This window comes from Acinonyx jubatus, chromosome A3 (assembly GCF_027475565.1).
Source record: "Acinonyx jubatus isolate Ajub_Pintada_27869175 chromosome A3, VMU_Ajub_asm_v1.0, whole genome shotgun sequence".
Classification (NCBI taxonomy): domain Eukaryota; kingdom Metazoa; phylum Chordata; class Mammalia; order Carnivora; family Felidae; genus Acinonyx; species Acinonyx jubatus.
In genome coordinates this window covers 13,195,562-13,221,893 of record NC_069388.1, presented here as the reverse complement: position 1 = coordinate 13,221,893, position 26,332 = coordinate 13,195,562, and the positions used below count along the sequence as shown (strand labels likewise).

The window sequence follows — 26,332 nt, the reverse complement described above, 5'->3', positions numbered from 1 at the left end:
AGCTCCCTTCCAAGCAGGTCTTCCATCTAAATTCTAGGCAGTTAGGGGGAAGGCCAAACGTTCTTCTTGAGCTTTTTTTTTCTTGAAAACAGCCTATGATCCACATGCTAAAGGGACACATTTTGGAGTGGCAAATTTTGCTCCTCTACAAATTGAATTGACAAAATTGCTTGTGACTTTCAAAAATCATCATGGGGAAGATTGAGAATCTCCGTGGGCAAGCAGGAAGGATGAGAGAGGAAGGATGGAAGTGTTCTTCAAGTTGGGTTATGTGAGATCTATATGAGAGATTGCTTTAGTCCCCTGCGACTCAAAAATTTAGTCTGCTTTCCTGCAGTATTTCTATCATCTGGTCAACATTAGAAGTGCAAATTCAAGCCCTCTACTCCAGGGCCTGATGAATTGTAATCACTGGGGGTAGGGCCTGGGAATTTAGCCCCTCCCACCCAGGTGATTCTCCTCCCTAAAAGTTTGAGAAGAACTGCACTAGACTAGACAAATAGGAAGGGAGGATTAAGTCAATCTGTTTTCTCTTTTTAGGAGTATGATTAACTCCTGTGTTTAGGAGTATATGCCTTGGACAATCCTAAAAATCAGGTTTCTTCTGAAGCTGGTTGTTTTCAAACTTTAGAACACTCCAGAATCACCTGAATGCTTAAATTAGGGATTGCTGGGCCCACCTTCGCAGTTTACTGTACTGGCATAGGGTTCAAGAATTTGTATTTCTAATTTCTCTGCTGCTTTGGGAACCACAGTTGGATAGCCACTGCTTTGACAAGTGTAGTGGTAAGGAAGGTACATCGAGCATGGAATGGGAAGATGGGGGTTCTGATTCTGGCAGGATCTTGTCACCAGCTGATGGTTTTCTAGACCCAAGATTCTGTATTATGGGAAGGAAGTAGGGAATGAGACTATACTTCTAATATTTCTTGATTACATATTGGAAAAGGTTAGTGTTAGGTAGTTATTGGGTACCTGTTTTCTACCTGTGTGCCCCTCCTCCTCCCAAAATTGCAAAATTGTTGCTATTGGGTAATTTTAGAATCAAAATTTATACAATCACAATTATTAAAAATTTTTTTAAACGTTTATTTATTATTGAGAGACAGAGAGACACAGAGCATGAGCAGGGAAGGGGCAGAGAAAGGGGGAGACACAGAATCTGAAGCAGGCTCCAGGCTCTGAGCCGTCAGCACAGAGCCCGACGTGGGGCTCGAACTCACAAACTGCGAGATCATGACCTGAGCCGAAGTCAGATGCTTAACTGACTGAGCCACCCAGTTTCCCTACAATCACAATTATTAATACAACTAAAATTTGGGGGAGAATGATAGTACAAAATGCATGAGCTTGGAATTCAGGCTATTCTGAGTCCTTTTTTTTATGTTTATTTATTTAAAAACAATTTTTTAAAATATTTATTATTGAGAGACAGAGAGAGACACATGTGCACGAGCACGGGAAGGGGCAGAGAGAAGGGAAGACATAGACTCTGAAGCAGGCTCCACGCTCTGAGCTGAAAGCACAGAGCCTGATGCGGGGTTCGAACTCACAAACTGTGAGATCATCACCTGAGCCGGAGTCGGATGTTTAACCAGCTGAGCCACCCAGGCGCCCCAATGTTTATTTTTGAGAGAGAGGGAGAGAGAGAGAGAGAGAGCGAGCAAAGGAGGGGCAGAGAGAAAGAGACACAGAATCTGAAGCAGGCTCCAGGTTTTCAGCTGTTATCACAGAGCCCCATGTGGAGCTCAAACCCATGAACTGTGAGATCATGACCTGAGCCAAGGTCCGGCCGTTAACCTCCTGAGCCACTCAGGTGCCTCCAGGCTGTTCTGAGTTCTGATTGAGCCACCCACGTGCCTCCAGGCTGTTCTGAGTTCTGATTAATCTCTGTTCCATCAGTTGTGAGACATTGAGCAAGTTATTATTAGTACTATTTTATTATTAATTTTTAGTGAGCTCTACACCCAGTGTGGGGCTTGAACGCACAACCCTGACCGAGATCAAGAGTCACATGCTGTACTGACTGAGGCAGCCAGGCACCCCGAGCAAGATATTCTAACCTACCTAAACTTTTGATGTCTTGTACATGGACAATGAAATGCTGTGCACCCTAGGATTCTAGTAAATGTTTGTTTCTTTCCTTCTGTTTATGGAAGGATGTAGTTTAAAATAATTTAAACAATTTATTTCCCCAGGTTCAAAATGGTGAATGAAAATAATTGGATTGACAAAGGGGTAAAAATTATTTGGGATTAATTGTATGCAAAACACAATCTTTCATAGTATAATTTGATCAGTTAATGAGTGGTGCTCACTAGATTTTCTTAATGTATATTCCAATTTTTTTTAACGTTTATTTATTTATTTTGAGAGAGAGAGTGAATGAGCAGGGGAGGGGCAGAGAGAGAGAGGGAGAAAGGATCCCAAGCAGGCTCAGCTCACCATAGAGCCTGACGCAGTGACTTGGTCCCACGACCCTGAGATCATGACCTGACCAAATCAAGAGTTGGTTGCTTAACTGACTGAGCCACCCAGGCTCCCCTGATTGGTTATATTTTATAAGAAGGTTGTGATTAGAAAGTTGTTTATAAAAGTGGCTTGTAATGGCCATTTTTTTTTTTCTATTTAAAATGTTGGTATAGGACTTACAGAATTTTTTGCTGGCCTTTTACCTGAATGAATTTAATTAATGGCCCTAATGCTTCTGAATGTAAGCAGATTGGTTTACACAGAGTGGTTTAAATCTGTTTAGAATATTTTTATTATGTTAGGATTTCCCATTTACCACAGATGGAATCTTAGCATATTTGAATGTGTGCTTCATCAGAGAGGACAAATTACAACTCTGGAGTCCTTCCTTGTCTGTAAAATGGGATACTTTTCTGATAATTTAATGTATAGCATTACTGTAATTAACACTTTTATAGTACTGTAAAAATACGGTTATTGCTTTACTTGTGCTATACAAGTCTCTTGGTGATGGAAATTTTAAGTTCTAATAGATTTACTAGTGTCTTTCTTTTAAAAGCCTGAACGTATTTTCTCCCTGTAGTGCTTGAAAGAACTGCCTATGTGCAGACTTTTATATTCTTCAAGACCTGTGCCAGAAGTGGTGTTTGCTGTTTATGCATATGCCTGAAAGGGTGTCCGTGTAATAAACAGCAGTCCCTTAAGTGCTCACTTGGTACTTGAAGGCTTTGTCATTATTAGGAATTGTCAAGGTTGCATTGCTTGCCTTCTGTGTGAATCTACCCAGCCACTCTGGGTTATTGATTGAGGTAAGGAGCTGCCTGTGAAACTGATTTAAAATATTTCCTTTCCCTGATTTATTTAGTCACATGTTTGTGCTTTTTTGTATTTGATCCAAAAATACCAAAATACTTTGTAATTTTGCAGGTTAAATTTCTTCTTGGTAAGATAGCTCTGAGGTTTTTGTGTGAATCGCTACAGTCTGTACTTCTGTGTTGGTAACATCTGAAAGTTTGTATTTTCTCGCTACTTAACAGTCCTGAGAACAAGTTTATTGGAAGAGATTTTCACTGGAATATTAGATTAATTTCCTCGATAAGTCAGAAACTGTTATTACAGTATATTTAGCTTGGTACATAGTAGACATTTGCTATATGTTTTTAAATTGGTAGGAAAAAATCTTAAATTTTTTTCCTTTTTAATGCAGACAATATTGCAAAGACTTAACGACAATTGTGTGAGAATTTTAAAGAACAAAACTTCAGTGTTGAATTAAATTTAAATTTATCATTGAAGCAGGTTTATCTTTGAGGACCAACATGGCTGGATTAATGACCCAGAGAGTGCATTGTTTGTGGTGAAGAATTGTCATGTTACTTTTCTTTTTGGAAGTGTTGGGTGGCATAAGTAAGCTATGTGGTATAAAAATTCGGCAGCCTTTTTTTGAAAGTTTTATACAACTCAATTACTTAAAAAAAAAAAAAACAACAACCAAAACTTAGTTACTTAATTTGTGTTAGATGTCCACTTGAAAAAGCAGCATATTTCTTTGTAATTCTTTTTTTTAAAAAAATGTTTGAGAGAGCCTGTGGGAGCAGGGGGAGGGCAGAGAGAGAGAAAGAGAGTGGGGTGGGGCCTGACCCCACAAACCATGAAAGTAGGACATGAGCCGAAATCAAGAGTTGGGCGCTCAACCCTCTGAGCCACCGAGCCACCCAGGCGCGCGCTCTTCTTTGTAATTCTTAACATTAAAAAATTAATAGACTTTATAGAATGTTTTAGATTTACAGAAAAATTGAGGAGTTAATAGAGTGTTCCCATATTCTGCCCCCTTTGCCCTCTTAACGTTTTGCATTAGAGTGGTACAAGGCACGCTTGTTATACTTAATTAACTAATATGAATGCAAGATGATTAACTAAAGTCCACAGTTTACATTCAGTTTTTTGTGTTTATAGTTCCGTAGGTTTCGACAGACTTGTAATGTGGTCTGTCCTTACAGTATCCTGTAGAATAGTCTCAGCTCTTTACAAGTTACCTGTGCTTCACCTATTCATCCTCCTCCCCTCCATCTGAACCCCTGGCAACCACTGACCTTTTTATTGTTTCCACAGTGTTGGCTTTTGCAGAATGTCATATGGTTGGAATCATATCCTATGTAGCTTTTTCAGATTGGCTTTTTCTCTTAGCAATGTGCATTTAAGTTTCCTCCATGTCTTTTTTTGGCTTGACCATGCATTTTTTTTGTTGTTGTTGCTGAATAATGTTCCACTGTGTGGGTATACAACAGTTAATCCACTTTAACCCATTAGAGGACATCTTGGTTTCTTTCAGGTTTGGGAAATAATAAATAAAGCTGCTGTTAAACGTTTGTGTGTAGATTTTGTATGGACATGTTTTCAACTTACTTGGGTAAATACCTAGGAGTGTGACTGTTGGATCCTATGATAAAAGTATGTTCAACTTTGTAAGAAACTGCCACTGTCTGTCTTCTTAAAGTGGTTGTACCATTTGCATTTTCCCCAGCAGCGAATGAGAGTTCCTGTTGCTCTGTGTGCTCATAAGCATTTGTTATTGTTGTTTTTCAGATTTTAGCCATTCTACTAGATGTGTGGTGGTGTTTCATTTTAGCTTTAATTTGTCATTCCTTAAAGACATATGATATTGAGCATCTTTTCCATGTGCTTGCCATCTGTATATCTTTAGGGTGGTGTCTAGATTTTTTGCCATTTTTAAATTGAGTTGTGTTCTTACGTTGATAATTGTTACTGTTAATTTAAGAGTTCTTTGTATATTTTGGATACAAATCCGATATCAGATCAGTGTTTTGCAAATAATTTCTCCCAGTCTGTGACTTGTCTTGATTTTTTGTTTTGTTTAAATTGGCAAATGATGGTCAGGAATTGGGCTTACGATCTAGTTTAGGTAAGGGGTTAGAATTTTGTATTTCAAATATAAAATAAGTTTAAGAATGTTTATAAATAAATCACATCCTTGTCACCTACCTTTTATTTTGTGATCATAAGAGCAAATCCAGCTAATTTTGGAAATATTGGGGCAATTTCAAAGTAGAAAAAGGGTACTAGTTATCTTGGGGATTAACATTTCAGTGCATTTCCTTAATTTTTCTTCTTTATCCTGTGTTACAGTTATATGTATTTCTTCATCTTGCTTTTATGTCTAATGCTTTGTCACAAAACATAGGTCATTCACCTCACTTCATTTTTTTTATCATTTCACATCACATCATTACAAGAAGAAAGATAAGTACAATACTTAGTAACTATATTCACATAACTTTTGTTACAGTATACTTTTCTGTCTTATTGTTATTAATCTTTTATTGTGCCTAATTGATAAACTTCATCATAGGTAAATATATATAGGAAAAACCATAGTGTATATGGTTTAGCATGGTCCCTGGTTTTAGGCATCCACTGGAATTCTTGGAATGTTTTCCTTGCAGTTAAGGTGGGAGACTACTGTACTTCCTTTTCATAGACTCCTGGAAGTAGAATCTGGATCAAAGATATTTTTAAAATGTATATTTATTTATTTTGAGAGAGAGTGAGAGAGTGCAGAGCCTGACATGGGAGTTGATCCCATGAACCGTGACCTGAGCCGAAATCAAGTGTTGGTTGCTTAACTGACTGAGCCGCCCCAGGCGCCTGGATCAAAGATTTAAGACTCTGGGTGCATGTTACCTGTTTTTTTCTAGTTTGTTAATTTGTATGTTACATTAAGGAGTTTAATGATGTGTGCAGCTTAACAATTTTTTTTGTGGCATCTTCTTTAAATTTAATTTTTATTTTAAAATATTGATAAGAAACTTATTTGTAATCCCAGCTCCTGAAAAGGCATTCCTATACTTTAATCGTTTATCAAAATTGTTGAAGCTTTCTTTACTTTTCCCCAAATATAAACAGACATAGCTATGCAGACATGTCTCACTCTGAAACAGTCGTGTTATATGTTACCTACAAGTTGTCTTTTCCATTTATTTCATGGACATCTTTTTAGGTGGTTATATATGTACACCTACTGCATTCTTTTTTTTTAAATTTTAGTATTGATAAATTTATGCTGCGTTCCTTTCAGTTGCTGTATAATATACCATTTGGAATATCCTTTCTTTAACAATTTGTCCATTAGTTGAGCGAATATATGCTGAGTACCTGTCATGTACTAGTTATTAGAGATAAATATTAACAAATAGAACACACTGGAATCTGGGGCACCTGCATTGGTTAAGTGTCTGACTTCTGCTCAGGTCATGATCTCCCAGTTTGTGAATTTGAGCCCCGCATAAATTAGACTCTTTGCTGATAGCTCAGAGCCTGCTTGGGATATATTCATTCTCTCTCTCTCTCCCTCTCTCTCTCTCTCCCCCCCTCCCCTTCCCTCCCGCTCTCCTTCTCTTTCCTTCTCTTTCCCTTCCTCTCCCTCCCTCTCTCTCCCTCTCTCTTCCTCTCTTTCCCTCTCTCTCCCCCCTCTCCCCCTCCCTCCCGCTCTCCTTCTCTCTCCTCTTTCCCTCCCTCTCTCTCCCTCTCTTTCCCTCTCTCTCCCTCTTTCTTCCTCTCTTTCCCTCTCTCTCCCCCTTCTCTCTCCCCCCTCTCTCCCCCTCCTCTCTCCCCCTCCCTCCCGCTCTCCTTCTCTCTCCTTCTCTTTCTCCTCCCCCACTTGTGCACACTTTCTCTCAAAGTAAATAAATAAACTTAAAAACCTATTGGAATCTAACCTCAAGGAGCTTACATGAAGTTAGAGTTTATATTTGCCTATTTATGCTCACTATTTGTACTTTCCTCCCTTATTTGTTCTTCTATAGGATATTATATTGGATATCCTTATACATATCTTTATATCTGTGTACTTCTGGTATATTCCTAGCCATGGAATAAAGGGTACATGCTTAAAATGACTAGTTTCTGCCAACTGATGCTGTTTTCTTTCATTGTTTTTATTTTGCATTTTCCAAGCGCTTAGAATTGTGCATGTTTTCAGTATATATTGGCCATTTGTACTACTCTGAACTGCCTCTTCTGATTCTTTGACCATTTGCCTTGTTATGTTGTCTTTTCTTACTAATTTATAAGGGATCCTGTGTGTTCTGGGTTTTTATTCTTTGTCCCAGTTAGACACTGCACATGTTTTCTCCCAGTCTGTTATTTACCTTTTATTTTTCATTTCTCTTTAATTTGGAATTTATAGAAAAGTTGTAGCATTTATATAAAGAAGTACTATGTGACCTTCAGTCATATTCTTCAAATGTTACGATTTTACTATATTTGCTTTTCTCCTTTTATCATTTAAAAACGTACATATTTTTTCTGAGCAGTTTGAGAGTAAGTTGTAATAGATATGATGCTCCTTTACACCTAAATAGTATATATTTCCTCAAAACAATTTTTTTCACATTAGCACACTGCAGTTAAAAAATCATGGAATTAAGGGCACCTGGGTGGCTCAGTCGGTTGAGCGTCCAACTTTGGCTCAGGTCACGGTCTCATGGCTTGTGAGTTTGAGCCCCGCGTCGGGCTCTGGGCTGACAGCTCAGAGCCTGGAGCCTGTTTCGGATTCTGTGTCTCCCTCTCTCTGCCCCTCCCCTGTTCACACTGTCTCTGTCTCTCTCAAAAATAAAACATTTAAAAAAAATCATGGAATTAATGTTGATACAGTATCCTATAAGTCTTACTCACATCTCACCAGTTGTCCCTGTAATGTCCTCTAAAGGGAAGGAAAATCCAGGATTTTGCACATTGCATTCAGTTGTCATGTCTCTTCAGTCCTTTTTAGCCTGGGACAGTTTCTTATCTTTCTTTGTGTTTCATGGTATTGATACTTTGAAGGCGAGAGAGGAGTTACTTTGTGGAAGTTCCCACATTTTGTGCTTGTGCGGTGTTTCCTCATGTTTAGATTCAGGTACTGCACTTTTGGGGGGAGGAGAGCCATAGAAGTGATTTCTTTTTTTTCAGTCTCTTGTAATCAAGAGCCCCATTATTGACGATGCTTAACCTTAACCGTTTGGTTGAGATGGTGTCTGCTTTCTCCACTGTGAGGTTACTTGTGGGAGATACCTGGTAAGTTTCCTGTGGAGTTTAGAGGTTTTGAGTCTGTGATTATGGAAATAGCCTACTATTCCTTAAACTTAATGCCCACTAGTTTTAGCATCCGTTGGAGATTCTTGCCTCTTGAATGAATTATTTTCAAAAAATTAAAAAATTGTTTTAATGTTGATTTTTTGGGAGAGAGACAGAGCACGAGTGGGGTAGGGGCAGAGAGAGAGGGAGACACCGAACTGAAGCAGGTTCCAGGCTCTGAGCTGTCAGTACAGAACTTGACACGGGGCTTTAACTCACATATTGTGAGATCATGACCTGAGCTGAAGAATTGAGCCAGCCAGGTGCCCCTTGAATGAATTATTAATATGATTTAGCAAATGGTGATTTTCTAGTTCCATCATTATCTTCTATATTAGTTGGCTTTGTTGTAAGGGAGAGCTTTTCCTTTGGGTGTATATTTTCATATTATGAATTCATGAATTTTTAGCTTATTCAAGAGATTATAATCCTTTATTTGCCATTATATCTTGGTGCTCAAATTGTATGAGATTTGTCCAGTTGATGATTAGCTTTGATTACATATACGAAAAAAAAAAACCCAACACAAAAATATGCTAATTTTTAATGTGTTGATCTCTTTAGGCTTCTGGATTTTATAATGTATTTAGGGGAAACTCTCTTTTGCCTTAACTCTGCCTCCCTACTTTTGATCATCTCAGCCCCATGATTTTCTAACCTTTATGGCTTGCCTTCTGATCATTCCATTGCTTCTAAGCACCACACTTGGGGAGTGGCTGGGAATAGAGGGAAAAAGTTGCAGAGAAGAACAAGGAACAGTGTAATGTTTACTGTGCCTAGCCCAAAACACAACCATTAAGGCATGGACATTTTGCTTGTGGAAATTTAACCCTTGGAAATGTATATTCTTTTTTTTTGTTTTTTAATTTTTTTTTTAACGTTTATTTATTATTGAGAGAGAGAGACACACACACACACACAGAGCATGAGCAGGGGAGGGGCAGAGAGAGGGGGAGACACAGAATCCAGAGCAGGCCCCAGGCTCTGAGCTATCAGCACAGAGCCCAATGCGGGGCTCGAACCCACGAACAATGAGATCATGACCTGAGCTGAAGTGGGATGCTTAACGCGCTGAGCCACCCAGGCGCACCGCCCCCCCCCCCCCCCCCTTTTTATATCATACCACCTTACTTATTTTCTTTATGGATGGCACTTAGGTTTTCTGGAAATGTTTGCTTATTTGTTGTTCGTTAATACTCAGTAAAATGTACAAACTTTTTGATTTTTGGCCTTTGTCCATCTTTAGAGTTTATCCCGTCTCAAAGGCACATGTTGATGCTGTTTAGACTCAGAGCGCCTTCCTTTGCCATGCCCAGGGGACTAGGCTGTATGAATTTAAGGACTTCTATGAGGGCCACATGTAGTGTTTAGCTTTGTATCCACAGAAGCTGGAATAGCAGTAGTGTACAATATGGCATCATTTCAGCAAACATTTGTGAAATGATGGATGATTTACATTTATTGTGACTGTGGTAAACACTGGAAGGACAACCTGTTGGTTTTTCACTTGAGAGTTACCGTTGAGGCTCATAGTCCAATGTGTTTTTTGTTTGCTTATTTATTTTGGGAGAGAGAGAGAGAGAGGATCCCAAGCAGGCTCTGCACTGTCAGCACAGAGTCTGATGTGGGGCTTGAACTCACTAACTGTGAGATCATGACATGAGCCGAAATCAAGTGTTGGTTGCTTAACTGACTGAGCCCCCCAAGCACCCCAGTCCAATATGGTTTTTAAAGAACATATGGCATAGTTACATTATTACTGAGTAATGATACCATTCTATATGGTGTAGTACTTTGAATTTTTTGTAATGGAAGTTTTCAGTTGTGGGATGGCCAGTCTATCTGGTTTGATGCTGTAGAAAATAACTGAAACAAAGTTTTTAAACAATCTGTGACTCTTAGCAATCCTCAAACTTGTGTCTGTGAACCACTCTGGCAGAGCAAAAGACACTCAGGCCAACATTTTGTTTGTTTTTATTTTATAGCTGATGTTTCCTTTCAGGTTCTATTTTTGACATAGAAGCTGGGTTGGTACAGGAAGACCAGGCAGCTAGCTGCCCTGACCCTGATTGAGTTGGTCTCACTTGCCGAGGAAGGAACACGTTGGGTACTTGGATAAAACCAGGGGAGAGGAATGATGTGGCTGGAGATGTGAAGGAATGAGTGCACCTCCTTCACGCTGATGTACGTGGCAAGAAGCTAACTACTGCTTAACTCTTTGCTTTGTTTTGAGTTATTTTTGGAATAATTCATGTGGTCGAGAAAAGAATTTGAGGAAAGTTTATCCCCTCCTGAGTGCCTCACAAGGTGTGCTGGTGAGAAGGTGTATGAATGATGAATTTTATTTGCCCTTTGTCCATTTTTAGAATTTGTCCCATCTCAAAGGCACGCGATTAAGTCTTGTTGAACACTTCTGAATGCTTTCCTCTGCTGCAACCAGCAACTAGATTCTCTGAATTCAGGGACTTCTCACATTGTTTTTTTTTTTTTTTAAACCTGGTTGCCTTCCTTTTCCTAAAATGATTTAAAAAGCCCTTTACATATATGGAAGGCTCTGTGCCTGTTAATAGTCCTTTTCTGCCAGTCATTGAAAGGTAAAAGACTTAAAAAAAAATCAAACTGTATAAATTTGTTTGAACTTGAGCATCTAACATCTATTAATTTTTTTGTTGAAGTTATTTCAATCAAGATACAATGATGGGGAGCATAAGGGAGGGACAAAATTATATGTACAAAATGGAAACGTCATGCGTTTTAATGTACAATATGTACAATTTATGTACAAAATGGAAACATCATGCGTTTTAACATGCTGATGATTAAAAAAGAGACCGGTATTGTGTGTGTTTTTAAAAAAATTTATTTATTTACAAAAATTCATTTATATATTTTGAGAGAGAGAGAGAGAGAGAGAGAGAGAGAGAGAGATGGAAAGAAAGGGAGAAAAGGGGGAGGGGCAGAGAGAGAATTCCAAGCAGGCGCCACACTGTCAGCAGCTCCGGGCTGGGCTTGAACTCATGAACTGTGAGGTCATGACCTGAGCCAAAATCAAGAGACATGAAACCGACTGAGCCACCCAGGCATCCCAGGTGTTGTTTATTATACAACCACTAATACAGAGGTGATTTTGCTGATTACATGTCTCTGTGGAATGTCATGGTAACTCCATTTGGCAGGTAGGAAAAAGGCACACAAAAGCAATTTAATTTATCCAACGTTAAATAGAAAGTTAGAAAATTAGAAGAATCCTATAGATTTTCTTACTCTACCTAATATTTTATCCAGTTAGTTGAGATGTATATAGAACCTCAAAGAGGACTGACAAAGTACTTAGTATGGTTTCCTAACAGTGCATAGTAACTGCTCAATTAAATCTTGGCATATAATTATTCAGGGAGAGGATTTGTTCTAGTTACTGGTAATGTTTATTTTGATGATACTTGTTTTTTGAGCATAGAAACTGTGATACTTGTATTAATGTTGGTGAGAGGAAAATTAATTGAATTTCAGCACAAAACTTTAGCAGGTATTTTGCAGTATAGACTTTTGTTTTGGATTTATACTTTCTTGACTTTAGGCTACCCTGGGTTTTAACAAAAAAAATTTTTTTTAACGTTTTATTTTTATTATTGAGAGAGAGATACAGAGCATGAGCAGAGAGAGAGGGGGAGACACAGAATCCGAAGCACGCTCCAGGCTCCGAGGGTCAGCACAGAGCCCGACACGGGGCTCAAACTCACAAACTGAGATCATGACCTGAGCCAAAGTCGGTCGCCCAACCAAATGAGCCACCCAGGCGCCCCGGCTACCCTTGGTTTTTAGATGGGAGAAATTGAATCTCTGAATCTATCTTCTTCAGGGGCCTGTCTCTTCCTTTGTAGGTTATTTTGCATAGAGGTCTTATTGTATTAATACTAAATTTACTTCAGTATTTGGTAGTAGATGATTTGTATAGTATTAGGAGTGAAATGTTTTAATATATTGTTGCAGTGAGGATATATTTTTATTTTGAATTTTTATTTATGTATTTGTTTTTTGAAGATTTTATTTTTAAGTAATCTCTACACCCAACTTGAGGCTCGAACTTACAATCCTGAGAGCAAGAGTTCCATGATCCACTGACAGCACCAGCCAGGCACCCAGAGCATATTTTTGATATAATTTTGACGTGAACATTATATAATGATTAAATTTCTGCTTTTATATATTAATGACTGGAAATATTTTAATCTTTATATGCCAGGAATTCTGGGATCTTCATGTTGCCCCCTTCTTACACAGCTGCTAGTGTAGATGGAAGTTTATCTCAGTGTTAATAAATGCCATCACCCATTCCCTTCCCCCAATCCTTACTCGGGAGCCTAGTTTGCCTGCAGCTGCAATGGTAGGCATCTTTCAGGAAGTGACCTTGGCTTGTATTAATCAAATTCAGAACACACAGAAAAGCTTCTTGCTAACATGCTGACTTGATGTAAAATTTTATCGCATCCATTTTCTTTCAAAATGAGGCCATCTTGTACAAAGAAGATATACAGAAGACTCCTCTAATTTAATGTATAAAAGACGCTTCTGCAGGCCATGTTAAAAAAAAAAAAAAACTACTAGATTTTAAATGTGTAGATTTTTTTATTGGCAAATATGCATAAACATCATGAAGGCTTAGGAGTTGTTACTAGGAAATTACTTGTTTTAATGCTAAATTAAAAAACTATCTGTATCAAGTTTCTTTATTTACTGATTTAACAACTGACATTAAATTGCTGTGGAAACTTTATACACTATGGATTTATTTTGAAGTTCTTTAGCAACAGTTATATATAAAGTAAGGCACTTTTGTATATTAGTTACCTTCGGATGTTCAGAAATGACTAGTTTCTTAATTTTGCTAGCTTGGGTAAGAAAATGAGTATGTTACGTGAAATCATTTTCTTAGGCAGTGGTAGTGGCTACAGGGGCTTCTAAATAGAAGTTTAAAATTTTAAAGCCAGTAAGACTGCTAAAATCTGACCGCCATGTATTAATGAAAAATATTGCTAACTACCGATTCACACATCTGCTTATTTAGGATTTAACTGATCATTCTGATAGAGTAGTTAACATAGCTGTTTCACTTTTATCATGTAATGCTTCAAAGAAATCTCATTCTTAAATGTAGGATAATTAAGGTGTTTATGGGTACAGATCTTCATTTTACCCTTGCTTAATGTTAAATATAGAATGTTGAAAATAGTATTTAATGGATTAGTTTAGTGATGTTTACTGCATTTGTAGATTTACATAAAATGAATGAATGAATGAATGAATGAATGAGGGAGCAGTTGTGTGTATTGCCAAAGAGATCACCCTTGAGTTTATTGTATGAAAGATCACTCCTTGGTACTAAAGTGTTAGGAGAGGTGAAATATGGGAAAAGAAAGCTTTAAACCTTAGGAGCTATACCTGCATTTTGCTGGATGCAGAGTATGAAAAGGACAGGCGTGTTGCATGTGTATAGGAATGACTTGGAGAAGAGGTGGGGAATTTATGTAGATTAAAAATTGGGATGTAGATAAATACTTAAGTGTCTTAATTATCTGAGTTATTTTTAAGGCATTATTGGAAACACAACCAATGTCTTTCATCATATTATAAATTGTTCTTAGAATTGCAGCCTCTTGGAGATAAATCTTTCTCCTTAACCTGCCTAAGTTCACTCTTTGCCTTGATTTGATACTAGCATTAATGATTAGTTTGTTAGATATTACAGGATACAGAAACTAGTTTCGAGGAGAAAGATAATTGCTTGATCATTTCTTCCCTCACATACCTGCTTAAAATACATGGTCTTAAGTAAAATTGTCATCTTGAACTTAAAAAATGTTCTTTGCCTTCTCCCACTCCTTCCCCCCTCGAAAAAGAAGAAGAAAAAATGAAAAAGAAAAGCCTACCAGAAAAGGAATATATGCAATTCCGGTAGCCAATGAGTTAATGTTCATTTGCAGCCTGAGGGGTCAGCGTACAGTGTCTGTTTTCTGATTGGCTGCTAAGAGGTGAAATTGAAACCACTGTAAACTTTTGACCCTGTAGCAATTCTTGTGGAACGCCTTCCACTGGTGGAGCCCCGAGCTTCGCTCAGCTCTCCACCCAACCCTCCCACCCCCTTTCCTGTATTTATTTTGTGTGATCGTGCAGTACTGCATGCAGTTTTTCCAAGAGAGGGGAGAGGGAGGCAGAACAAGCACCGGCAGGCGACTTGCTTGCATGACTGTGTTAGTAACCACGTTAGTACTAACTGCAGCTCGGCCAGAGATACCGGGGCTTGTTAATAAACTGGGCTGCCAACTGGATTTTTTAGTTTTCCCCTTCACCTCAAGGTAATTTTAAAAATGCAGAAGGGTTGTATTTACTGCCAATGCTTATCTGTGGATAGCACCATTGTGTAAGCAGAATTTCCTAGATATGTTGAGTTAAAAATACCTTTCATTTTTAGCAACCTGTATGTACACCCCATTAAAATTTCCTATGTGTCCTGTACTTTTTACACAAACGGCTAACATTTTACAATTTTTTTTCTTCTTTGCCTTTGTCTTCTATTATAAAGAAAAGGCATTTTGGTTATGATAACTGTGGAAAATAATTATAGAAGTTATCTGTACATTTGAATTTCATTAATTCTCTCTCTGCTGAAGTAAATGGTTTTGGGTTTGTCTTGTTTTGCATTAAAATAGTGCTTTATAGTTACCATAGCAGTCCTCTGAAAAAGGCAAGGTAGTTCATTCTCATATTCTCATTGGAGGGGCCTCTCGGTGGCTCAGTCATTTGTGACCAACTCTTGACCTCGGCTCAGGTCATGATCTCACGGTTCGTGAGTTTGAGCCCCATATCGGGCTCTGTGCCGACAGTTCAGAGCCTGGAGCCTGTTTCAGATTCTGTGCCTCCCTCTCTTCCCCTCCCCTCCCCTGCTTGTCCCCCCCCACCCCCCCAAAAATTAAACATACCACTATTGGCATTCTACACCTGCTTCTCCTTTTCTGATTAGTTGCAGGTACCATATTTTGCTCATGCTTCTGCAGGCCAGTGTAACGCCTGGCCTCTCCTAGGTACACAGGAAACATTCGGTTGATTTAAATGTCTCACAGAAGGTCACCTCAAGAAGCTGGACTTCCAAAACATAGGTTTTCTGAAAGCAAGGCTTCTGTTTTCACTGCATCATTTAAATTTTCATATTGACTCCATATAGAACTAAACATTTATTGCAACTTACTAAATGACGATGTAGAATAAATTATTATAAATCAGCTTAGTCCTTTCTAGTTTATAGCATGAGATTAGTAATACATGTTAACCCTGCCTTACTTTACTAGATGTGTAATTAGAAATAATCCCCCCCTCTCCGTGTCAAAAAGACTTTGGTATTTAAAAAAGTTTGTCATCAATATATTACTAGTGTGCACTTGGGTAGCAAATACATTTTACTTATTATTTACTAGAACACATAATAATGGATAAGTAATGGTAAGGAAAAAAATTTTTAAACTGAGTTAAGTTTATACAGCTGCAAAAAAAGTGGCACTTTTATAAATAATTTTAAATTTCCATTTGATTTTTAACTTACATTTGGTTTTTTCTTTTCAGTATAGCTACAAATTTGTTGCAATTGACTGCTGCAAGTAAAATCTGTTGTTACAGTTTTGAAAAATGATATATTATTTTTTTGAGACTATTATAAATAATCTCAACTTCAAGAGAATGTTTTATTTATACCAATATCATGTAAACTTTAACCTGAAATTGATGGGTAAATTTATTCCGTAGTGCTTTGGAGAGGAGTGGGCAACAGCTGACTTGACCAAAGATGGTGATTCCCCATCTCTAGGATTTTTAGGGAAATGAGAGAATCCCTCAGAGCACTACCCACAGTAGCATGGCAGGAACAGTGAGTTTAATATGATGAATAGCAGAATCCTTGCCCCCTTCCATTTTCAACAGCAAAAGGAGAGTCATGTTCATGGTATTCAGTGGCCTCTTTTTGTACTAGTGATGTTTCCAAGCATCAGCATTATATAGTTTGGGTTGTCTTCTGTCAACACCCCTCCCCCAGTTTGATTCTTTGTTCTGGCCTGGAGGCACGTCTTCTCAGACAAGCTATTAACAAAGCTCAGTTTAATTTTTTTTTCTTCCCCATTAGATTTCAAGTGATGCAGGTTTTGATAATGTGGATCCCATCAATCACATTTTTCGTTAATTGTAGTAGAAAAATTAACCTGCATCTCCCCATATTTAGTATTTTGGGGACACGTCATTTAGTTTTTGTCAGTGTGATTTGACTTGTGTTTGTGATAGACTGAAGTCCAAATTACAAAAAAATTATGCTTATTTTTGTTGAAGGTAAAAAATACAGTCCCAGGAAATCTGCTGGGACTGTTGCCTTTGCAGAACCTTGGTTGTAGACAGGTTAACTGCAGCGTTCCCAGGTTCTATACTTTATAGGATCTAGTGTATAGCACTTTTTATTTACTTATTTTTTAAAGTTTTATTTATTTACTTTTTTAGTAATCTTTATACTCTACGTGGGGCTCGAACTCAGAGCCATGAGATCGAGCCACATGAGCTTCTGACTGAGCCAGCCCGGCACCCCTGTTGTATAGTACTTTTTAGCCTATCTACCCCTGCAGGGTCCTGGTAGGCAAGCCAGTCATTTGTCTGTGAGTTTCTGGGGACCACTCTAGCCCAACTGCACACTTCTTGGGAGGGGAAATTTTGTGGATAGTGTTTCTTTGGATCCCGGGGGTTATGGGTTAGAGTAGCGTGGGTCCGCACTCCTTTGGGTGTCCCCACCGGCAGTGGAACACTTGTGTTCATGTAGGCTCTCTTGCCAACTGTCCGTACTAGGGAGCAGTACTCGTTTCCTGGGCCAGTCATTATGGTACCACGTACGTTCTGACTCAAATTCCTTTTCCTCCCCACTCATCCTGCTCTGTAGATGCTAACCCTACCCCACGACCTTCCTCCTTCCCCTGTAAAAAGGAGCAAAAACAAAAGAACCATTGCTGAAATGAAACTTGATTTAAAACCAGGCCAGAAAACCTTGGGCTTTCTTAATAGAAGCTCTGCCTTCCTTTCACCCTTCACCTTCTTCTAATTAAATTAGATATCATAAAAATTCAGGTACTAAAACATTGAATTCATTTAGACACTAAAACTAATGATTGTATTTTCTCCCATTTTTTTATTTGAATGTGCTTGGATTTTTTTGTCTTCTCTTTTTTGAGAGAGAGAGGAGAGCAGGGAAAGGGAGGGGGACGCTTAACCAACCGAACCACCCAGGTGCCCCTGTGCTTTGATAGTCTTAAATCAGATGTCAGATAGTCTTTTGTTGGCTAATAATAGTTTTTATTTATTGAGCATTTATGCATCAGGTACTGATAAGTAATTTAAGCATTTCACTTAATCTTCATAAGTGCCTTACTAGGTGTGATCCCCGTTTTATAATGAGAAATCTAAGGCTCAAAGAAGTCTTCAGGTTGAGGGGTGCCTGGGTAGCTCCATCGGTTAAGTGTCTAATTCTTGGTTTTGGCTTGGGTCATGATCACGCGGTTTCGTGAGTCTGAGCCCCCACATTGGGCTCTGTGCTAGCAGCGTGGAACCTGCTTGGGACTCTCTCTCTGTCCCTCTCTGGCTGCCCCTCCCCTACTCCTGCTATCTCTGTCTCTTTCAAAAATAAATAAACTTAAAAAATTTTTTTTAAAAATCTTTAAAAAAAGCCTTCAAGTTGAATATCTAGGTCGTAAGTGAAAGCTGGGCATTAAGTCTAGATCTGGTGTACTCCAAACCTTCCACTCTTCGGACCATTATGCTAACAAGTAGTTATATTATCGTGGATTGAAGATGTTTTCCAAGAACCAGCTCTCTTTTGACACCTCCGTTATAAGCCAGAGGCTATACTGTAATGAGAAATAGGTATGTTAGTAGATACAATAGCTCTTTTTTAGACTTTAATTGCGTGGTATTGATACGCTTACCTGTATTTTCCTCCTTTTCGTTTGTGAACATATGATGTGCTTCCTTCTCACTCCTCAATTTTCTCACCTTTAAATTGGGTTTCAGAAGTGCAACAGACCCTTCGCATGATGCAGATAGGTTATGGTTGATTGTCCCTCTCTACTCCACGTGGATTGGCCAAGGCTGTGATATGGAACTTGTATATACATAATTTTTTCTTTACCCCTTTCCAACAGACCTGCAAATTCCAGCATGAATGCAATGAACTTTGGGGCATAATTAGGGCTATCGTCTTGATATATACACCTCTAGAGTTAGTGGTAATCAGATTGTTGCTGTATTGTTACATTTGGAAGTTTGTAAAGTGAAGGTGAATGTTTTTTTTATTGGCTTACTTTTTTGTTGCATCATAGCCTGCTCTGTATTTCCTCAAGTATAGAGAAGTGTTTATATGTTCACGTATTCTATTGCAGATTATTTTGAAGAACTCCTCATTTTCCTTTCCCATTTAAAAATATGTCTTGTTGGTGGCCCAAATGCAGTCTTTACTAGAAGAGGGGGAAAAACATCCATGGTTTTTCTCTCCTTTTTTTCTTCATTGCTTGCTTGCTTTATTCATCCATCCACCCACCTATCTGGTAGGTATTTCTGTCTTTGGACTCGGGTATTTAAGCATTCGCTTCTGCCAAGATATCAGTATTGTTTTTAATTGTTAATTGTTGAGTATTTCTTTTGGACAGGAGTTGGTTTCCTCATCTCCTGTTTTGCATTATTCATGTTTACAAACCGTGGCACGGTATATTGTATATGCTACACCGGACTTTGTAAGCAGAAGTAGTATTGTGTGGCAAAATAAGGCATCACCTCAGATTCCTAGGAGGACTTGTACTTGATAGCATGTTTTGTTTTTGTTTATTTCATGTATGTCCAGAGAAGGGAATGATGGGAAAGGTTAATTTGTGTGTGACTAATAATACTACTTACATTAAGAAAGGGCAATAAAATTCAACATCCCCTCCCCTTTTTTTTGTTCTCAGGATCAAAATACTTGCTGAACAGTGGAGTCAGAGACCAATAAAAATAAGCTCCTACTTGAACGTCATTTGACTGGTTAGCCAGGTAATTCAGTTTTACTTTGACTCAATCCTTTGTCATATTGTCTTTATCCTCCGAAGATACCCATTTCCTTTCATTTATTACTTAATCTTAAACTCGTGTTACATGTTTTTATCTTTAACGATAGTATGAGTTGACTGGTCTTAAAATGAGCGAGTATATGTGTATATTCATATATATATGTGTGTATATACAAACGTAACTTTTTTAGGGAGGCAGGGAACTATGTGTTATGGTTCAACATGCCCACTTTCCCTTCTGTGTGTATATTTTAATGGTGTGTGTTCAAAATCTGAATAAATTCCACTTATTTTTAATATTTCACCTTGTGAGGACTAGTTTCCCCAGTTTGTGTGTGCTGACATATAATAACTCTTTTCCTAACTCCTGTTGCACTAGAATAGGAGAAATGAGAATAGAAAAAGTTGTCTGATAGCCAAGAAAGCAGTTATGCTTTGCTTAGCTCGTTAAATTTCTTTTTGTTAGTAATACCATCATTCTTATGGTTAGCTCCGCTTGAAATCTGAGTCATCTTTGGCTCCTCCCTGCCCCCAACCTGATACATTTAGTAATTTAGTAAACGGGCGATGTCCGGTCTTCTATTTTCATGTCTTCCGTACTTGTACCACTTTCTGCTAGTATCTTAACTTCCCAGGCCAAGACCCCATAATTTCATGCTTGTATTTGTTCACATGTCTCTTTATTCCCTCTTATCTACTGTTTCTAGCACTTGAAATTTTGCTTACACAATTTCCTTACGTACGTCCCTTTTAATTAAGTCTCTGCTATGCTCTAAGCTTTGTGCTGCCATTCCCTGGCTTACGGAAAGAAAAGTACAAACTCCCTTCGCTGACATTTGAAACAGTTCTTTATCTGGGAATCTATCTAAGCCTCCATCCAGTCTCTGCTCTTGCTATTTCCCCACAAAATCCTTTCATCAATTATGATATATATACATTATATTCTGAATATAGTAGATAACTATCTCCGTAGTATTTATGTTAAAAAAAACCCCTTTTATTTGGAAGTTATTTTAGTAACTTCTGTAAGTTGGAAATTGAGTATAAAAGGACATCTAAATATCCTCTAGCCATATTTGCTCACTTGTTTATTATTTGCATCTGTATGTGCTGTCACTCCTTCCCACTCTCTCTACTCATGTAGAGTTCTTTTCTGAATTATTTGAGGGGAAGTTACATATATTGAGCTTCTTTCTGCTAACACTTTGGTATTTCCTAAGAATAGGGTCATTCTCTTATATAACTATTGTACACTTATCAACTTTGTAAATGGACGCTGACACAAATGTATGGTCTGTCTTCCAGTCTGATCAGTTGACCTTAATAAAGTCTGTTAACAGCATTTCCCTTGCTTCCTGTACAGAATCCAATCTGGGGTCAGGTGCTGTACTTAGTTATTATTTCTCTTTAGCCTCCTTTTTCCTGGAATCTTTCCATAGCCTTTCTTTGTCTTTTATGACATTGACATTTTTGAAGAACACAACCCTTCCCCCTTTTAATAGAATAGTCTTCATTTTATGTTTGTCTGCAGTTGCCTTGTGATTAGATTGAGGCTATGCATTCTTAGCTGGAATACTGTATAGGTGATGTGATATCCTGAGAAAGATGCACAACTTTTGGAGGCACATGGTGTCTTTTGCCCCTTATTCTGATGTTAATATTGATTACTTGGCCAAGATGTTGCCAGATTTCTCCACTGTATAGTTTATTTTCCTTCTTTTGCAAGCAATAAGCATTTTATGGGGAGACAGTGCAAGTATGTTTCTCATCACAGTTTGCCCTAGATTTACCATTCATTGATGATTCTTATCTGATCGAATTTTTCACTGTGATGGTTCCAAAATGGTTATTTTCTGATTCCAGTATTCCCTTCCTACCACCAGTCAGCCCTTGACATTAATGTGTAATCACAAGCCCTGTATATCAGTTTGGACTCATGGATTCCTAGGTTTTGAATTGGTAAATTCATTACCTAATTATTTTGGTTCTCCAGTTGTCCTAGGTTTGGAAAGTGGAACTGTTTTAATCGATCTCTGTGTCCTTGTGGGGAATAGTATTAGAGAGCTAGTAAACTACGCATGTTTATACACACATACCTGTATACATAAACATATTTGCACATAAACACATTCATTGTAACATGCATATACATGGGTTAGAAATCGTGACTTTATATCAGTATGTCCAGCTTCACTACCTATCTACAGGGCTCTTTCTTTGCACTTATCTTTTCACATTTTTATGTCCCTTTTTTATGCCATGAGAACCTTGGCTCCCAACATTGTCAGTGCATTTATTCATTCACTCTGTCCTACATACTACATCTAAAATACTTTCAGAATTACTTTGCCCATTTCACCACAATAAACAAACTTACTTCATGTGAGCGGGCAATTTATATGTAGTTCTTCACTTGCTCATAACCATCTTGTCCAAGACTGAGAATAAATAAATAAATACTGTATGCTTAAATTGCTTGAATCAGCCCTCCTTTCTCCCTCCCCTCCCCTCTCCTCCCCTCCCCTCCCCTCCCCTCCCCTCCCCTCCCCACTTGTACTTCCTGCTCTTTCTTTCTGCATAAGGTAGTTACGGTATTCGGTATTCGTTCGAAATAAAATCAGGTTCATTTATTTGTTTGAATTTCAGGGTTTTGTTAATGCTCACTCTCATTCTGATTGTCTATTATTTTTATTTTTCCTTTACTTTTACTTATGCTTTTTAATATTTCACCTTGTGAGGACTAGTTATAATATACTAGCAGAAGTATATTTATACTTCTGTCTGTCTGTCTGTCTGTCTGTCTCTCTCTCTCTAATTAGGCCTCACACACAGTGCGGAGCCCAATGTGGACTTAACTCACAACCCTGAGATCAAGACCTGAGCTGAGATCAAGAGTCCGATGCTTAGTTGATGGAGCCACCCAGGCACTCCTGATGGGATTTATTTTTTGAATTTGTAGAAAACGAACATGGTTTCAAAAGTTAAAATTATACAGAAGATACACTTCCCTTCTGTATTTTTTCCATCCCATTTCCCTCATTTCTCATAGGTAACCAACCTCAGTGTTTTGAGTTCAGCCTTCCCTGCATTTCTTTTGGTAATCGCCAGCAGATACATGTTATTTTCTTTTTACTTTTTGTTTACACAAAAATTGTAGCATGTTGCATATACTGTTTTGTGCTTTGCTGTATTTTTTTTTTAAATTTAAACAGGAGAAAATAAAATTTAATAGGCATACATACTGGGAATCCACACAGATGTAGAATTCTGTGTATTTTGCTGTTTTCATTTATTAATATCTCCTGGAAATAGGCCATATCACATCAAAGGGATCTTTCCCATTCATTTGTAAAAATCGTGGTAAAATTTAGGGATGCCTGGCTGGCTCAGTTGGTGGAGTGTGCAACTCTTTTTTTTTTTTTTTTTGAAGTTCATTTATTTTGAGCAAGAGAGCATATACGCACATGCAGGGGAGGGGCAGAGAGAGAGGGGGTGAGAGAGAATGCCAAGCAGACTCCCCACTGTCAGAGCCCTTGACAGATTGATATGGGGCTCAATTTCACACCGTGAGATCGTGACCTGAGCTGAAATCAAAAGTTGGCTGCTTAACCAACTGAGTCACCCACGTGCCCCAGTGCACCTCTTGATCTTAGCGTTGTGAGTTCAAGCCCCATGTTAGGCCTAGAGCTTAATTAAAAAAGTGGTAAAATGTATATAAAACTTAAAATAGCCATTTAATGCATTAAATACATTCACATTCTTTTGTGACCATCACGCCATTCACTTCCAGAACATTTTTCATCTTTCTAGAATGAAACTCTATACTCTTTAGAGTGACAATTCCTTCTCCCCTCCCCCAGCCCCGTCTCATCTATTTTTTACATAGTTTTCATTACATGCATATTGCATAGTTTATTTAGCAGCATCCTATGTATAGGTATATAGGTTGTTTCCAGTATTTTGTGATGAAAATAATGCTGTAGTGGGTAACTTTGTGAATGTACGTTTTTGTGTTTTGGGAATGTACCTTCATGATTGATGAGTTCTTAGAGGTGAGACTACTGGGTTAAAGGGTAAATGTGTATGTTGTTTTTGTTAGATATCATTAAATCACAGTCCATAAGGATGACACCATTTTAAATTCCAACCAGCAGGGTGGGAGAGCCTGTTGTGTTTCTCCATAGTCACACTGTAAAAGTCCTTTCACTTCACAGAGTATATTTTTTAGATGCATCCACATCAATGCATGTATCAGTAGTTTTTTTAAATTTCTGAGTAGTATTCTGTTGTGGGAATATACCACAACTTTTAGTTTCTGGTTTTTGGCTATTATGATGAATAAAGTTGCTGTGAACATTCAAGTACAGGTCTCTGCATACATTCCCCCCCTCCCCCTTGAGTAAATAGAATTGCAGGGTCTTAATGTCAAGTGTATGCTTATCCTATCTATTTGTTTTTGTTTAAGTTTTTTTGAGAGGACAAGTATAAGCAGGGGAGGAGGGGCAGAGGGAGAGAGAATCTCAGGCAGACTCCATGCCCAGCCCTGAACCAAATGAGGGGCTCGACTGCCATCACCCTGAAATTATGACCTGAGCTGAAATCAAGAGTCAGACGCTCAACCCTCTGAGCCACCCAGGCACCCCTCAATTTTTCATTTCAATTCTAATTAGTCAGAAGACATAGCTTTTATTTATTTGTTTTTTTGTTCCAATTTTTAATTTAAATTCTAGTTAAGTGTATGCTTACCTTTATAAGAAATTGTGAAACTCTTCTGAAGTGACTATACCCCTTTTATTGCACTTGCAAGGTAAAAGTTAAGTTTGTATCGTTCCTATTGGGTATTTTCATTTATTAAATTTCAACCATTTTAATGGGATTGGTAGTGTTATTGCATTGTGGCTTTAATTTGCATTTCCATGATGTGTAATTATAGAATAGTTTCTCATTAACCACATTTATCTCTTCTTTTATAAGGTGTCTATTTAAATGTTTTGCCCATTTTTTAAAATTGGGCAGTTTGTTTTCTTATTGTAGAAGTTTAAAAAGAATATATATTCTGGCTACAAAGTTTTACCAGATACCTTTTAAGGGTAATTTCATCTGTTTTTTGTCCTTCCTTTTTATTTTCTTAATTTTTTGGAAGTACAGGCATTTTGAATTTTCAAGTACAATTTATCAGATTTTTCTTTTGTGATTAGTGCTTTTTGATGTATTAAGAGATCTTTGCCTACCCATAGGTTATGAAGATCTTCTCTTCTGTTTTCTTGTAGAACTTTTTATACTTTTAGCTTTTATATATAGGTCTGTGCTTCATTTTGATTTAATTTTTGTGTATGGTCTGAAGAAAGGATTGAAGGTCAATTTTTAAAATGTGGATATTCTGTTCCAGAGCTGTTTATTGGAAAGATTAACCCTTTTCCATTGTATTGTTTTGGTAACTTAATCAACAGCCCGTATACATGAGGATCTTGTTCTGGTCTTTTTTCCCTTCCACTGATCAATCCTTATGCCCACGTACATTGTCCTGATTATTATAGCTTTTATAGTAAGGTCTGAAAGTAAGTAATGTGAAATTTTCAACTTCTTTTTTGGTGGTGATTGCTTTGGCTAATCCACGGCTTTTGCATTTTGATACTAATTTCATAATCAGTTTGTGAATCCCTACAATTTTTCAGTCACTCTGAGAAACTGCCCTGCAGAATTTGGCTTGCTGGGACATCCTGAATTCTGGTCATTGTCTTGTCAATTCAAGATTGCTGGGCTCTTTTTGGGTCCCTCTTTCTGTGCTGTGATGTGGAAATTGCTTTCTGGCAGAAAAGACTGGGTACTAGCAGTTGTCCCCCTCTCCTCGAATGTTTCCCTAATCTCCGGGACAACAGTTTTTCACTGCCTGTTCTCTGATATCTGAATATAGTTCGTTCTTATAATTTGTCTTGTTCACGGTAGGATGAGAGTTTGTTACTCTCTCGAATTAAAGCAGAAGTCCCATAGCTGATTCTTGAGTTCATTAAAAAAAGGCTCTTCTCATGCTTTGGCTGAGTTACAGTGTTTTTTATTTTTTATTTTTTAACATCGGTGCAAAAATATGTATTTGTTAAAAGTGTCTTTGAGCCTTTTTTTTTTTTTTTTTTTTAAAGTAAGCTCTGTGCCCAATGTGGGGCTTGAACTCATGACCCTGAGAGCAAGAGTTACATGTTCTACCAACTGAACCAGCCGGGTGCCCCTGTGCATATTTTATGGAGCAACTTTTGAGGCTACAGGATTAATTTCTGTCTGAAAGTTTTCCTGAGGAATATAGGATTGATGTTTCAAAGTCTCTTTTATTTGTTCTTGTATCTTGAGACTAGGAAACCAATCCAAACAAACTCTCGGTACCAGATTTCACGTATAAACTTGAGCGAAATCATCTCTTTTCCAGGTTCCCTAAAGTTACTAAGTCTTGGGCCTATCTGAATGTAACCTTCCTTCCACCTTGGTTCCTAAAAACTAAGAGTAGGTACCAGGCTCCTATGCATTGACTTATGTGAAGCGCAGTCTTTGTTTGTTAATGGTGGGCTTTTCATGCCTGATTAAATGAGAATGATTCTCTCAGTTATGACCATTCAAGA

At 37.9% G+C, this 26,332-nt stretch overlaps 1 protein-coding gene across 14 annotated transcripts in view; it reads left to right on the top strand.

Moving 5' to 3' along the window:
• Positions 1 to 26,332, top strand: part of NCOA3 (nuclear receptor coactivator 3) — a 135,616-nt gene that overhangs the window by 49,940 nt on the left and 59,344 nt on the right. For 11 of the 14 annotated variants that reach the window (XM_053199857.1, XM_053199856.1, XM_053199854.1 and 8 more), the window contains exon 2: positions 19,626 to 19,707. The exons of the other annotated variants lie outside the window; for them this stretch is intronic. The gene's annotated coding sequence lies outside the window, so the exon portion shown is untranslated. The remainder of the gene's footprint in view (positions 1 to 19,625; positions 19,708 to 26,332) is intronic. 14 annotated transcript variants of the gene reach the window in all.